Here is a 17,287-nt window from a genome sequence, read left to right as displayed (position 1 = left end):
AATAAAGTCACATTGAATTAAATATCCACAACAAAAACAGAAAAGTGTCTTGTGCTGGTGAGAGAACTCTGTAGGTAGAAGAATTTGCCATTAAGCATAAATACCTTAGTTACTCCCCTAGAATCCAGGTGATGGAAAGGAAGAACTGACTCCCAAAAGTTGTCCTCTGACCTCAATGCACTTCACTGTACCACACATGAACTCTCTCTCTCTCTCTCTCTCTCTCTCTCCCACCCTCCTTTTCCTTCCCCCTACCATACATAAATAAATAGGTAAGTAAATAAATAAATTTAAAATAAAGATTATGAACTGTGTACTAAACATGACTTTTCCCTTCAAATTATATTAGCTGAATCTAGTGTGATTTATCAGCAAAATGTTGTTAGAATGTTACTTTCCTTTCAAATTATAAATGCTCAGCCAATAGCTCAGGCTTATTACTAACTAGCTCTAACACTTTAAGTTAACCCATATTTCTATTTATGCTTTGCCATATGGTGGTACCTTTATTAGCATGGCATGTTCATCTCCTGCTCTGTCTACATCTGGCTGGCGACTCCTGACTCTGCCCTTCTCCTTCTCATCATCCTTAGTTTGGTAACCACACCTATACTTCCTGCCTGGCTACTGGTCAATCAGCATTTTACTTTTCTTAGAAACATGGCTGTTCAAATCTTAAATGTAAAGAATTATTATGAATAAATAGATTATAAGACCATGTAACTGAATTTTCACATAGTATGGCTATCATCTCTTTTTAGCAGTGATGTAAACATTTTTCAAGGCAGAAAAAAAGTCTCACTAAATATTTCTCAATTTGAAGAAATATTTGTTATGCTTTATGATACTATTAAATAATTTGTATAAATAGAAATTTAAAGGTTAAAACATTTATTTTTATTGAATAAAGAAAATATATCTTGATTTAGTAATGACTAACATTTTGACTTATATTGATGATATGAATAGAAGCTTCTATCCCGAGGTCAATCTCACATCAGTGTATAGATCAAAAGTGAAGACAAAAATATGTAATCATTCACATATAACTTTTAACATTGTCATAATGTTTGTAGAAATAGATGCGTGACAGATTTCTAGCCCTTAACTCCAGTTTCAACTCTGTTCCTATCTGTGCTAAAACTAGATGTATAGATGGGCAGGAAAGAAATATAAATTATTGGGTAAGACTTTCCCCTTGGGAGAAGTAAATATAAGCTCCATCCCTTCTGTTCTTAGGAAAAATAATTATACTAAACTCTTTGGTTGATAGTTTTCATAGCATACAACCGAAGGGGCAAAGCTTCTGTGTTACTTGAGAAACAAGCTGAGAACAAAAGATGAATACTTGTAGTTTTTCTATCTCCACTTTAAAACTACACATACCATTTCACTATCATTTGGATTTGTCATATTTTCAGTTTAGAAGCAACACCAGCTTACAGTTAAATATCCAACTGTATTTTGCAATGGATCCTTGTTCATTATATTGTTAATTTACCACATTATATTGGTAATTTATCACCACACATTACAATGGAAACTCTAGCTTCAGAGTTACCCATTGAATCTAATTTGAATAATTTGAATGACTTTATTTGGTGATTGAGCAATAAGCCTTTATAAGCAGTAAAATTGTTACATAATTCCTGTGTTGTTTGTATTATAATAGCTGAATTGTTTTTCACATAAAAATCTCCATGTATATTTTTAGGCATTATTGCCAACAACTTTAGATTTTATGCATGTTCTTAAAGGATCTCTTAACAGAAGACCAAAAAATTAGAGAAGCTTGGGTCACTTGTACATAAGCATTATGAAGCACAACCAAATCCATATATTATAACAGTGCTTATAACATTTCAATTGTTGGCATGCTAATCTAAGTAGAACATGAAAATATGATTATTTTGCTTTGGTACATGGTTAGTGTTTAACCAATTTTCAGAAACAAAGATTTAAAATGCATTTAACCTGAACAAAATAAATTACAATGTTAAAGCAAATCTGTTTGGAATAATTTTTAAACTTACTTGTTGAGTTTAATTGTATCTTGATGCTCCAGTTTTAAATGTTACTTGTTATTGTTTTTCTACAGCATTACTTTTGTTTTAGTTTTATTCTTAAATTCCATGTTTACTTCCTTATTATACCAGTACATTTTTTTTTCTTCATAGGGGTTGTTTCTTGAACATGTTACATCTGCAATTCACTTATCATTTATTTCATAAAATGTTTTTAACAAGTGAGTGAAGTCTCTTTCTCTTTGTGCAAGGCAAGATTCTATGATGAGTTGTAGTCAATGACATTGTATTTTTCACTCAAATATTGAGAAACTGAAGAGAGGTTTGTTACATATCCTAGCTATTATCAGTGGTGCTGAAACAAGAGATGCCTGTTGATATGAGTTCTTTCAACATAGGCATATACTTAATGATGAGAATATGAGATAATAAACTTCTATTTGCAGGTTTTTAAGGAAACTCCAAGCATTTGGCACAATGACAACATTAATTTAGCTAAAGTTCATCCCTGAGTAAATGGTCACAGAAAATTTGGTTTATGCATATAAACAAGACTATCACTCATGGTAACACAGACAGACCTGGATCGCAAGCCATACAAAAAAAAGCACCATGTGTTCTTACCCATGTGTCCTTCCATGTATTTACCTCTAGAAGCTGAAAAGAGAATGACCATGACTAGAGGCTAGGGGCATATGAGAGAAGAGGAGAAGTTGGTCATTGAGTATCTGCTACAGTTAGATGGCACATGGAATGAGCATAGTTAACAACAGAGTATTCACCATAAAGAAGAACTAGCTGGCAGTGGTGGCACATGCCTTTAATCCTTGCACTCAGGAGAAAGAGTTAGGCAGATCTCTGTGAGATCAAGGTCAACCTGGTCTACACAGTGAATTCCAGGACAGCCAAGACTGTTACACAGAGAAAGCCTCTCTCAAAAATAATCCCCCCAAAAATGAGAGAAGAAATAATAAACATTTAAGGTGGCAGACATTTTAATTAGTCTGTTTTGATGATCACACAAAGTATGTGCAAACTGAAATATGTTATTATATTATTAGTAAGTATAATTATTGTGTGTCAAACAAAAAACAACAACAGAAGCTTTAAACAAATCTATGTTTCCCTTTCTTCAAGTCTAAAATCAGTGGAAACTTTTTGTCAAGGTGACTACACCTCATGGTAGGACTGGGGTACCTGAAGCACTTGAATCACACATATAGATCTATTTGCATTAGAAATAAACATTTGAGGTATCAACCCATTCATGTTTAAGGTTTTACCTTTTGTGATTGTCACATCCATATCCCTGGTTTCTGCCTATTTTACAAAAAAAATTCTCAGTTTATTTTTATTATACAATGTAACTCCTTAAATGATGTCAATAATAGTTAATTAAGTTTTGGGAATGTTATTTCAAACCATGATTACAACCAAATGGCATACCTGATGAGTTTTGTGAACTTAGCTCTATAGTTCATTCACTTATTTTATCTATCTATCTATTTATTTATTATTTATTCATGTTTTCCAAATGTTCATTATCAACCAGAAACTGTCTTTGGTCCTTGCAGGCCATGGGATGACTCAGCTTTTATTTTAAGCTGGAGGACTACTGGAAGTTTTCAGGCAGGTTACAGTGTAACATAAATTAGCTTCTATTGAAATAATAATGGGGCTATGTGGAGAGTTGGCTCAAAGATGGTAACACTGATTCGAGGCTTAATTGAAAATCATGATGAAAGATGATGTAACTGAAAACAATTGGGAAAAGAAGGAGAAAGAAGAAATGATAACACTGTGACTATAGTTTGACATCTAAGACCATCAACTTTGTTGTTAGACTAGCTACAGTATTGAGAGTATGACCAGTGAACAATGACAATGAGATTTGTAATTTGAACTACTGGAAGAGTAACCTTACCCTGAAGGAGAATGAGGAGGACTGTAGATGGTGCAGCTTTACTGGAATATCAGGGATCAGTTTTGGATGCATCAAAATCTGAGGTACAGACTCTTGAAAATGTGGGCCTGTAATTCATGGTAAATCAAAGAAGATATAAATTTAGTTGTCGGTACAAACATGTTATGAAGCCATAAACTGAGTGGTGCCATAAATGATTGAACCCTGAAGCATTTCCATATTTAGAGGGCAGAGATTAAATAAACTGCCATATATGTGTTTACATATAAATTCATTATATAGATTGATCAAGTTATATTCAGAATTATGTATGTGTATTCATATAAGTATACAATAACAATTAATAGAAAAAAGAGGCCATGAATTTGAAGAGAAGGGGGATATATATGGCATTATTTGGAGATAGGAAAGAGGAGAGAGAAATGTAATTGTACTATAATCTCAAAACTTTAAAAAAAAATCTAAAAAAAATTAATTGTCAGAAGATTTTGAATAAACTTGAAGAAGAAATTCCAAAAACATATGATGTTTTAGCGACTATATTTCAATTAAGGAAGTGGGAAGATTGGCAAGATGGCTTAATATGTAAAGATACTTTCTACTAGGCCTGATGATTTGAGTTCAAGCTTCAGAAGCTACATGGTGGAAGGAGACAATTTCTGCAAAGTGTCCTCTAGCCTCCACCTATTTGCTGTGGCACATCTACATATCCTTCTCTACTAGATAAAGAAATGTAATAACGTTTCTTGAAGAGGAAGATAAGGAAAAATTTTTTGATGACAGTGGTTAATTGTTCCAATTATTTCTAATTGATGACATAGGATGAGCTCTGAAAAATGACTGTCACGTTTATCGAAATTAATGGCATTGGTGAAGTTGGTAATGTCTTCTCTGAAGTAGTAGAGGCAGCTTTAACTTGGTAGGTTTAAGACAACAGGAAAGAAGAAATGAAGACTACTCAACATAAACTACTCCAAAGAGGCAAGAAATGAGTAAAATTATCTTATTTAAATAATTGCCCTTTTTTGAAGTTTTATCCTGTTGTATACTGATAGAATGATTCAGTAGAAAGGAAAAGTGAGATTCTAGAGAAAAAAAAGCAAATCACTGGAAGCAACTATCTGTGTGTAAGTGGAGGTGATTTCTTGCCTTTGGGCATTGAAGTCCATCTGTAAATGTAGTTAATTCATTTTTATTGGTTCCATTTTCTCATGTAGAAAGCAAAGTTATCAGCTAAGTTGTAAGTATTGAAAATTTGGGGGATAGAGGAGGTCACTGGTGGGAAAATGGGCTGGATGAGTGCAGCATTATTCATAGGTAGGCTGAAGGGTCTAAAGTTTTGATTACAATAAACCAGAAAGCATGGCTTCTCTTTTTCTCTAATCATATTAATCTTCAGAGATACTGAGCTAGAACCAATAGAAAGGTAGCTGAAAGTGTTGTTAAACATATAGGAGAATGTTTACTGCAGTGAGTTGCCATTGCCCCAAACTAGGTGTGCTGTAAAGAGAGAGAGGGATGAACAGTAGCAAACCACTTATAGGATAAATGGATTTAAGGTAAATTGAGATGAAAGAGTGATTATTTCTGAATATGGTAAAATAAAGATGTTTTTAGATGAATGATAAGATCATGGAAAGATAAATTCAATAATTCAAGAAATAAGCATGTTAGATTCTATGGATTCTATGTGGGAAGTGAAATCATCAATAAGTTGAGCAGGTATGGAATTTAATAGTTGCAAAGAAGAAGTTCACCGCTGGGTGTTACGTGACTTCAAATAAATGGGTATTATCAGATAGTATGAAGGAGGACCAAAATGACCATCTACTTATTTCTAGGTCCTGAGGCAGAAGAGGCTCAAGACGAAGAGTATTGCAGAAGTAAATCAATGTCCTTGGAAAATCAAGCTTTAGGTAAGACACAAAGGACATAGAAAGTGGTGAGCATCAACTTACGAAGTTATTTGTTGATGGTCAACCTTGAGGTCTACAGTGCTTCATTTTAGAAGGGGAGGACTGGGAGATTGGGCTAAAAGGGAAGGAAAACAGCTCTAGACAGGGATCAGTCATGGGTTAATTGTAAAGGGACATGGTGCCTTTATTTATGGTGTTCCAAAACAATGATAATGAGGCTCGGACTTTTGGTGAGTTTAAAGAAAAGCATTTTGGAGATGTTATGGGAGAAGAAGAGAAATAGCCACTCTAGACTGCCGCTGATGCATGTTGTTGCCTATTAGGAAAGGCAGGACAAGTTTTCTAACTTTTGCTGATGATATTATGTATAAATAATGTGCTTACGTCCTAGGGTTGCCTATTGACTTGGTTGTAATGAGCCCAGGTCCTTTGATAAACTAATTCAATAGGGTACATTCATGCATCAGAGCTCAGGGCTCAATGCCATTCCTTTCTTGTAAACTGTGTGTCCTAGCAAACTTGTCTGAGCTGCTTACTGGACATCAGAATCCTGAAAACCATATATTTTATATTTAGAGCAAACCCAGGAAGACAAGGCACTCCTTGGAAAATATATTCTGCCGGGTTAGAAGTAGAAAGGATGAAGTGATTTCTAAGCACTACACCTGGTGAAGTAGTGGGTATTGTCCTCTCCACATGCCTCTGTATTTTAATTTGGTGTTATCTTTGCATTTCTTATCTGCAGCAATCTTATTTTCCTTCCTATGTCCTAATTTTTAATGTAGTTCTCCAATAATTTCATTCATTTTCCCTAGTAATTTTCTAACATTATTTTAGTTTTTAGGATATGTCTTCTGTTTAAAAATACACCATTGAACACTAACAATTTTACGTACTCTATTTCTATTTAATCTTTATGTTACATATAGCATGATTCTGTTTGTTTTGATCATTGAGTAGTAACATAAAAACGTCACTGAGATAAATATACAAAAGAATAGTTTTATCATTCTTTAAAAAAAGCAAAACAACAAAAACAAAAAACCCAAAACACCAAAACCTTCCTCAGGCTGCCCTTTACTTTAAATCTCTCGCCACCCTTAACCCCTAGCAACCACTGATCTCCTCTTTGTCCTGATAGCTTTGACTTTTCTAGAATGAAAATCTAATCAGAATCTCATTGGTATTTATTCATGACAAAAATTACATTTGCTCAATTATTCAAGATTGGCATTTGAGAATCATCCTCAACAATTTTTTCTGTGGACAGTACATGTAATCAATTATGTCTTCCTTAATATTTCTAGAGGATCTTCCCATATTTCAGTTAGTAGAAGAAGTAAAAAAAGAAAAAAAAAAGCTACAGGAGTTTTCATTTAGTCAATGTAACTTAGATATTTATGGTCACTATGCCTGAATTTTAATTGAGATATTACCATAGAAACTTTGTATCGATACATTCTGCAGGTTTATGTTGGTGTTAGGACAGAGAACTGTGAAGGCTTGAACATTTAAATGGAAATCACAATATACGAAAGAAATTCTGTACAAGGTAATTACATTTTCTTGAGATGAATAGAGATCTTAAGACGATAGAACTGTTAGAATTGGAAATGAGATAAAGTAATACAATCTATTCAGTTTTTAAACTACAATGCCCTTTTCCATTTCCTCATCACTTGTTTAATGTTGGATTATTACTACAGTATTCAGCATTTCCTTTGCAAACATGCTATTTAATATCGTTTTTTAAAATTTCCCTTTTGAGCACCAAAGTCAAAATTCATTCAGTCAAACTATCTTTACTATGTATTATATTTTATATGAATTATCTTTTCATCTTTAAACTTTATGAACATAAATGAGAAATATGTAAAGATAATTGAATCTGCTTCTGTATCAAGTATTCTGTATCTGTATTCTGTTTAGGATATTTAATAATATCTATATACGATATACTCTATGCATTTTCGTTTTGGAATAATAAGAATCCTTATTAATATAGCCAGGCTTTTTGTTACTGTTCAGACTGATTTAGCCTCCATGTGTTTTATAGAACTTTATACAACATGAATCTTGAAATGAGTAACTTGAGTACCTAAATATTAGACTTTTTAAAATATAATGAATATGTGGTTATCTTGATACTTAAGAGAATAGAAATTTCTCAGGAAAAGGGAACAAAGTAATGAAAACAAAAAACAAGTGACACAAGAAAAAAAGCACACACACACACACACACACACTCACACACACAATCAAATTTTAGTAAACATTGAGATTTCACTCGAAAGTAAATTGCAGGCCTTTGGAATGAAATAATTTTGTCAGATGGATGCTCCAAAAAGCCTGAAGTCGATTGCTATTCTACTATAAACTGAGTCCTTATAAGCTAGGCGGTGACATGTTAGGGTAAAGGTGTTTCTGCAGCTTCTGAGCAGAAGGTCCTAGAGTGCCCACACATTTCCACCTTTCCAAGGACCACGCCTGCTTCTGGTGGTCCTGCACTCAGAGCACTATTTTGGTTAGTTAAAAAACAAAGACAAACAACAAAAAAGACTTTCTATTTCATTTAAGCTTTCCTGGTTTGAGTGTTCCATTCTTTTTCAGTGCCAAGCTGCCTCCAACCTTGCTTCATCTTACCTTGCGTTAGTTAGGTACTGTAATTCACCTGTGTTAATATTTGCTTGACACCTTTGAAAAATTGCTCCTGTTGGGGCTGGAGAGATGGCTCAGCAGTTAAGGAGGAGGGTCTGACTCTACATCTGCATATGCTCCGGGCTGTTGCACACCATCCTGCCAACCCTACTGAGCAGTGACAGCTTGTAGACATCAGCCCTCTCTCTCCTGTCACCTCTATCACAGCCCCAGTTCTGCCACTCCCCATAGTGCACACACCACTCCATTTTTCTACCTATTCTATTTTACGCAAAACTAGGGATCATCCCCTTATACATAACATCAAATCCATGGATGGGATGATGTGGGAGAGAAAACAAAGACAAGGGGAATAAACTGAACAGCATCCCTAGGACATACCAGGGTTTATAGTACAACAAGATACTGACTATAAGCCAGCCTATCAGTGCTGGTGGTGCAAATTTAAAGAGATGAGCAAAGATTTGTGGTACATTCTTTTAATCTCAATAATTGCAAGGCAGGGGCAGGCAGATCTTCGAATTTGAGGCTGACCTGGTCTATATAGTGAGTTCAAGGCCATCCAGGTCTACAAGGAGACCCCTAAAGAAAATAAAAGTCATTCCTTAAAAACAACAACAACAAAAACTTATAGTCATCATCCAGGAAAGTCAAAGCAGGAATTCAAGACAGGCACTTGGAGTCAGGAACTGATGCAGAAACCACAGAGTGTGGTTCATTATGGTCTTGTTACTTAGGAGTTGCTCAGCCTGGTTTCTTACAAGATTCAGGACCACTAGCCCAGGCATGGCACCATCCAGAGTGAGCTGGGCCCTCTCATATCAATAATCAAACAATCAAAAAAAAAAAAAAAAAAAAAAGGCCCACAGGCTTGCCTACAGCCCAGTCTGGTGGAATCATTTTCTTAATCGAGGTTCTGTCTTCCAAAATGATTGTAGCTTTTGTCAAGTTGACATAAAAACTAGTTAGCACACTTGTCTAGTACATTCTTCCATGCAGCTTATGAGCCTCTGAACCCTATGTCTGAGGTATATGGCATTCTCAGCCATAAGGGCTTACTTTCCACCTATGGGGGACAACTAAGAGTGAGAGCAACACCCTCCGCAGTTTGGGAGTCTCTTGGTCAAACCCTGACAACACTCAAAAGAGAGCTTCTCACCACATGAGAATAGGAAGAAGCAAAGTGCTAGAGAGGCCCACAGAAATCCACAAAGATACCCCACAATAGACTACTGGCAACAGTCGAGACACAGCCCGAACTGACCTACTCTGGTGATAAGATGGCCAAACACCCTAATTGTCGTGCTAGAAACCCCATCCAATGACTGAGGGAACTGGGTGCAGAGATCCACAGCTAGACCCCGGGTGGATCTCTGGGAGTCCAATTAGCGAGAATGAGGAGGGTTTATATGAGCAAGAATTGTTGAGATCAAGGTTGGATAAAGCACAGGGACAAATAGCCAAACAAATGGAAACACATGAACTATGAACCAATGGCTGAGGGGCCCCCAACTGGATCAGGCCCTCTGAAAGGGTGAGACAGTTGATTGGCTTGATCTGTTTGGGAGGCATCCAGGCATTTGGGACCGGGTCCTGTGCTCATTGCATGAGTTGGCTGTTTGAAACCTGGGACTTATACAGGATCGTTTGGCTCGGCCTGGGAGGAGGGGACTGGACCTGCCTGGACTGAGTCTACCAGGTTGATCTCAGTCCTCAGGGGAGGCTTTGCCCTGGAGGAGGTGGGAATAGAGGGTAGGCTGTGGGGAAGGAGAGGGGAGCGGGAGGGGGGAGAACAAAGGAATCCGTGGCTGATATGTAGAACTGAATTGTATTGTAAAATAAAATAAAATAACATTTTTTAAAAAAAGAGCTTCTCATGCCTGTGTTGGAGTTTTTGTTAGATGGGTTTTGGTTCTTGGAAGGAGCATTGTCATCCCAGATGGAAAATTTCATTTAAACTGTACATGTATATTTATATACAAACTTACATGTATTATAGGGATTTTTAGGAAATTAATAATATGATTCCTTGTGGAATTTTCAGACATACTGTTATTTTACCCTCTTTCTTATGTGCTGATCTTCCTTCCTCCTCCCTTATTAGAGCCCTCCACTTCCATTTTTCTCATGTCCCCCATTGAATCACTTGAACACTGCACTTCCTCTCTCTATTCCTCCCACATCAGCACTATTCAATAGTCATTTTTCACTTTACTAGTCTTACAGTGACTTCAGGATGTTTACTCACTTCTGAAGACTTGGAGCCTGGAACTCTAAATGAGAAAAAATGTGAGTTTTTTGTCTTTCTGGCTCTGGGTTATCTCAATCAAAACAATCTTTTCACTTCAATCTCCTGGAAAGCGGCATGCAAGCTTCCAAATGAGGGTAGCAGCCAGCAGTCCTACCTAGCTGTGATGCCTATGAACCACAACAACATTCAGCATGGCACAATAACACTTACGATGCAGTAGTGATATGCTTACCTTAGTGGCAACTAACAGCTTTCTAATTGGACTTAAGACTCGCCCATCAAGAGGGGAATCATGTCTGGTGCTAAACCTAGCCAACTGTTCAGTCATAGTAAAGTCAGGATCTTGGAGGAAAACCTACAACTGCCACTTTACTAAACCAGTAAAACCCCCAAATACATTATAAATATTCATTGTTATACCCACAGGTAAGTGTGGTCTGCATTCCTCATCAAAGAAATTGCCCTTTGAAACAGACAGAAAAGCACAGCCAATCAAAATTCAGAGTTGTGGAGCCCAATGCCACGAGATACATCTATAACACATGTCCAACACCCAAGGATCAGGGCTCATTGCAGAGAGGGGACAGAGGAACAAGAAGCTTACTGTAAGATTGTGTCTCCTAGTATTGTTGGAAGTCACATCCATATAGTTTTCCAAACATGTCTGCCTCAGCATGAGTTGAATAAGCTCAATGACAATAGACATGCTAAAGTTGATTAGAGAAAGCTCAAGAGTCCTGAGCCCTGCACAAAGAACTATAGCTTACAAAGGAATGTTGTTATCAGGAGAAATAGTATCACTAGGGAAGAGCTCACCATATGCTTATTCAGTAACAAATGTCAGCCCTAAAATATATATGAAGGTAATATTATAGAGACTTGGTGGTTGCATTAATATACTTAGAATTAATTATCTGTACACACACACACACACACACACACACACACACACACACACACACACACACACGGAAAGTAAAAAGGGACTGTTGCCAGAGTGGTGATATGGACAGCAATAAAGAAAGGAAGAGCAGGGTTCAAGTGATTTGATAGGGGAAATTAAAAAAAAATGGAAGTGGAGGGCTCTAATAATGGATGAGGGAGGAAGATCAATACATAAGAAAGAAGATAAAAGAACAGTAAGGATGTCTGAAAACATCCTTGGATGATTTCATACCCATAAGATATAACGCCTGGTAGTGAATGTTAATTTATGTGAATCTGAATGAGAGAAAGGAGGATTTTATTGGAAGATTTGGAGGAAGGAAAGAGAAGGGGATGTAACTGAATTTCTAAGCTGTCTTATTAAATAAAAAACACGGAGCCAAATACAGGGGTGAAAGCCTTAGAGATCAGGGAAATAGTGAGAGCCACCAACCACCTTACCTCACCAGCTCTTCAGATTCCAAAATGCCACAACTTCCTGTTTATCTAGGCTTTTATTGCCTTGCTGTTTTGCCCTTTCACTGGCTCTTAGCCCAGCTACCTCACTTCCTTGTCACTGCCTGTCTGTACAGACCTCCAGGTCTCTATGGTTGGTACTGGGATTAAAGGCATGTTTCACCATGCTTGGCTCTGTTCCCTAGTATGGCTTTGAACACACAGAGACCCTGCATTCCAAGTGATTGGATTAAGGGAGTGTGTTACTACTGCCTGATTTTGTGTTTCCTTAAAATGGCTTGCTATTTCCTCTGATCTTCAGGCAAACTTTATTTAGTAACATACAAATAAAATATCACATTTCAGCACAAATAAAGTATCACCACATTAGGGGAAGATATTTCAATTACATTATAATCACCCACAAAAAGAAATAATTAAAAAATTCTAATCAATCATTCCTTACTGTCAAATATAGTAAACCAGAGAAAGTATTGCACATGGCAAGTAGAAGACTTTAAAGATAATACTAGTCACAGAAATTCTACTTTTATCTTCAGTTTATTTTTCGTAAGTTACTGGTTGATTTTATCTCTCTGACTTTATTGACTGTTAGGTAAATCAAGTCAGGCTGATTGATGCTAACTTATAGACAGCAACATTTTCTTTTCTATAAAATGAAAATGTGCACTAAAGTAAAAAAGTTAAGTATCCCAGACCTTCTGTAAATTAAAGTGAAGAGGCTTGGGAAATGCACTACCACTTAAAGGAGTCTTCAAAGAATTCATCTGGAAGACTCCAGAATCCATTGTCAGCTCTTCTGAATGGTACATGGTGTTCCATGTACTTCTGACTTCCTATGTGTTCAATTAGATTGAAAGTATGTGGGTATCAAAAAATTTTTTTATAGAAAAGAGATTTTTCTTCATACCATATATTCTGATCTCAGTTTTACCTCCCCTGTCTTTTCCAAGATCTTCCCCACCTCCCCACTCATCCAAATCCAGGCCTTCTTTCTCTCTCTCTCTTTAGAAAACAAACAGGCAAATAAAAGAACAAGTAAAATGGAATAGAAAAAAAACAAATAACAAACAAAAGACCAAAACAATGAAAAAAAAGGAGAAGGACACACCACACACCACACACACACACACACACACACACACACACACACACAAAGAAAACAGAAATCCACAAAATTAGAAGCTATAATATATGAGCAAATGACCAGTAAGGTAAAAAAAAAAAAATACCCAGACAAAGCATTGTAAGATATAAACTCTTAAAAAATAACATTGAGTTCAGTTTGCGTTGGCTGTCTACTGCAGGGCACACTGTCCTTAAGTGTGGTTTGTGTACTGAAATTCCATTGCAAAAAACCAAAAGCGAACTTTTCTTTTGTCAGTGGTTGTCAGTTGGAGACATGTTCTAGGCCATGGCTAAGAGATTATGCTCACTTCCCCCTCTCAGTGCTGGGATACAGTTTGGCTTGAACTTGTGCAGGGCCCGTGCATGCCACCAGCGTCTCTGTAAGTTCATACATGAATCAGTCCTGTTGTGTCTGGAAGGCCTTGTTTCCTTATTGCCTTCCATTGCCACTTGCTCTTACAATCTTTCCATCTCCTCTTCCACAAAGTTTCCTTAGAGCTGCGGGGGGAAGTTTGATGGAGACGTCCCCTTTAGAACTGGGTGTTGCAGGGTTGCTCATTCTCTGTACATTGTCTAGTAATATTTCTCTGTGTTTGTCTTCTGTATTCCATCTATTGCAGATGGAAGCTTCTCTGATGATGGCTGAACAAGACTTGAGTCTATGGGTATAGCAGAATGTTGTTAGGAGTCATTGTATGGCTACATTTATTTAGCAGGAAAATAGTATTTAGTTTTACCTAAGCCCATGGCCTATCTAGGACCAAGTTCTTGCTCACCCGAGCAATGTCAGGCATGGATTCTATCTCACGGAGTGTGCTTGAAATCTAATTAGTGATTGTTTGCTCCTACAACTCTTGTGCCATTATTTCATCACCATATCATGTAGGCAGACAACCATTGTAGATGGATTTATAGGTGGGTTGGTTTAACTTTCTTTTATGGAAGACTGCCTTCCAGCGCCATGACTGGGGATTTCACTTAGACTGTTTTAAGCAGTGGTGTTACAGGGAAATAGGATTAAAAGATCATTTGTGTTTTTTTTCAGCTGAGCTTTGTCTGGGTTACCCTTTACAAAGGGAATTACAACCTGCAAAGCTTTACAGCCTCAGCTGAATCCTTGGTACTCTGACTGTAGTTCCAACCTAAACTCTTTCTTGAGACTTAGAAGAAATGCCTTGGGAAGATGAGAAAAGTAACTGCGGAAGCAGGGAGAGCTTGCACAAGATATACTTGTGAGCGCTGACCTTCAACCATATAGAGCTCTGCACTTCCCGCCTTGGCTACTGGTGAAAAAGGATTTTCTCTTGAGTTTAACAGTTTCCTTTCCTATCAAGTATTAGGGCTACTTGCCTCTGTCCATCTCCTCAGCACTCAGTGAATATCTGCCCTGTGGCAGTCACTGGACTAGGTAGCAGAAACACCAAGATAGATTCCAGACACACTTAAGTTCCTTGAAAAGCTTATTTCAGATGTGGTTTAGAGAAACGGCAGGTGATAGAGCAGAGAAAGTTTAAAAATTAGTACGTGTCATTCATCTCTCTTAAAATATTAGTTTAATATAAAAGGATGAAAAACTCTTGGAAAAAGTGGATATGTAAATGCGTTGACTAAAAGTATATAACTGAGGCATACTGTTTTCTCATCTTTGAGGCTTTATTTTCTGTTCATTTTATAAAAGATTGAGCTTTTCTTCTCAAATCTATTATATTAGGAAAGAAATGAGAGATGAATGTGCTAGATTGGAAGTAAAGAGGAGCTAGCAAGTGTGGATATTAAAGGTTAATGGGAAAGAAGATAGGACATTAAGTTGGAATTGAGAGGAAGTGTTAGTATAGTAGTGAGAAGGAAATTGAATGAAACTAACATATGTTTGTTCAGAAGGGAGAAAAGGAGAGAAAATAAGACAGGAACAACCACAAGAAAAGTAATATAAATATATATTAACAGAATTTTTGAAGATGACTTACTAAATTAATTTTTGTAGCTCATTTAAATTTGAAATTTTCAATCAGATATATGGTTTGTGATACAAGGAAGAAAGTACATTTTGGTCTGGCCTAAAACCAAGGTGACAAAATTTTATATTAGAACGCAGTATAAAAATGATTGTACATAATAAAAATTACTTATGTAAACCTTTTATCATATAATATATGAGAAATACACATATATTTTTGTCAAAAATGTTTCTGCCTTTGGTGATACTACATATTGTAATAGATTTTTGACCCCTAAAAATAAAATCCAACCCTATAAAAAGTTTGATAATAAGCATTATTTCTGGTTTGAGCATATGTAATCTATGTAGACAAAGACAATGAGCCCTATTCTACTAAATATAAAAATTTAAGAATAATCTGAACTTTTAAACATGAGACATAAAATAAGTCTTTTCTCCTTAGAAACACAGATAAGTGGACTGTTTCTTCATTTCAAGTGACAAATTCATACAAAGATGTAGCTAGCAATTGTAATGTATCTGATATCCATGGTAATGGTGCTTCTGTAGGTGAATGTAAAGATTTCTGGTGAAGTAGTCCTCATCAGTCAAAGCCCATCCCAGGCAAAGAGATGCTGTGAGCAGGGAGAACCACTGATCTGGTTCCCAGGAGCCATGGTTCTGTGGCAGCATCAGTAACAAGGTATCAAAATGCATAAAGTGAATAGCCAACATGATTAACTTGCCAAGACTTCAAGTTCATTGCCAAAGATCTTGCTTCATATTATGAGTAAATCTTTCCTCCCCACCCCCAAAACAATGTCTGTATTAATTATTTGGGAATTTCATACAGTGCACCCAGACCACCCTCACTTGCTTCCCATTCCTTCAAGGTCCACTCTTCCATCCTTAAGTCCCACCCATCTATATACAGAAAACCAAACCAAACCAAAAAAAAAAACAAAAAACAAAAAACAAAAAACAAACCACCAAACAAACCAACAAGTCCAATTTGTGTTGCCCATATACTCATTGCAGCATAAACAAACTCCCAGCCTCCAGCCCCTTAAGAAAACTGAGACCTTTTGCCCCACACTACCTCACCCACTAAACCCTACTCTGCCAAAAGCCATCAAGTGTGAAGAGCTACACTTCAGCATCTTTATCATAATTTCTAAGGATTCTCTTTAATAACTCTCTTTCATGGCTCATGTCTGGACTGTTTCTTTTTGGGGGGGGTCGTGTTAGCACAGAATCCTTCAATGTCTCTTATTCTCAGTTATGAGTCTGCAGTCAGGGGTCCCACTGTAAAAGATGCCTACTTGTCCATAGCTGCTGGAGGCAGCATGGATCATGGACATCAACATGGTTTACAGTGGCGTCACAGATCACAGATGTGTTTTAAGGAGACTTAACCCAGAAAATGAAGCATTCTTCACCTCGGATATCTTGTTGCTCAGAGTCGTGGTGGTCGTGTGGGTGGGCAGCATGTAGGGAGCAGACAGTACCTGTGCGAGCTCCAGGCTGCTTCACACCCCCCGGGCTTGGTACTGGTTGCCCTGTTGGAACCTGGGCAGGAGTGGAGTGTTTTCAAAGGTCAGCGCCGTGACCCTGTGTTCTCCTTCCATGACCACGATGAGAAGTAGCACCAGTGGTGGCTTTATGCTGCTGAGCCTGTGGGCCTAGAGGTGGCACCATCCTATCAGGCGGTGATGAGATGAAGAGGGCCTGGCGGTGGCCTGAAGCTCCCGGTGAACAAGGTCCAGCACTACTCGGTCTCTAGTTCAGCTTCTCTCCTTCAAGCTCTGTTCTGCCATCTTTTCTTTCATCTCTTGAGTCCATCTTTTAAAGTCAGTAGCTTTGGTCAAGTTATTTCACTTCCCTTAACCTCAGTGTGCATATCTGTAAAATTAGGAAAATGATAATAACAACTCTAGAATAGCACTTAAAACAATGCTTAGAACTGTGCCATGTAAAAGTGAGCTCAAATTCAAGCCACACAAATACATTTTTCTGATCTTTTGTTTCTTTATCTCAAACACATAT

At 37.0% G+C, this 17,287-nt stretch overlaps 1 pseudogene; it reads left to right on the top strand.

The window, feature by feature from the left end:
- LOC128097088 (phosphoglycerate kinase 1-like) overlaps nt 1–16,887 on the top strand; it is a 169,542-nt pseudogene extending 152,655 nt beyond the window's left edge.
- Nucleotides 16,888–17,287: the final 400 nt, after the last annotated feature.

This window comes from Peromyscus californicus, unplaced genomic scaffold, assembly GCF_007827085.1.
Source record: "Peromyscus californicus insignis strain IS unplaced genomic scaffold, ASM782708v3 Scaffold_5__1_contigs__length_169319896, whole genome shotgun sequence".
Classification (NCBI taxonomy): Eukaryota; Metazoa; Chordata; class Mammalia; order Rodentia; family Cricetidae; genus Peromyscus; species Peromyscus californicus.
Note: the sequence above shows the minus strand (reverse complement) of the source record. Positions and strands in the feature narration are given on the sequence as shown.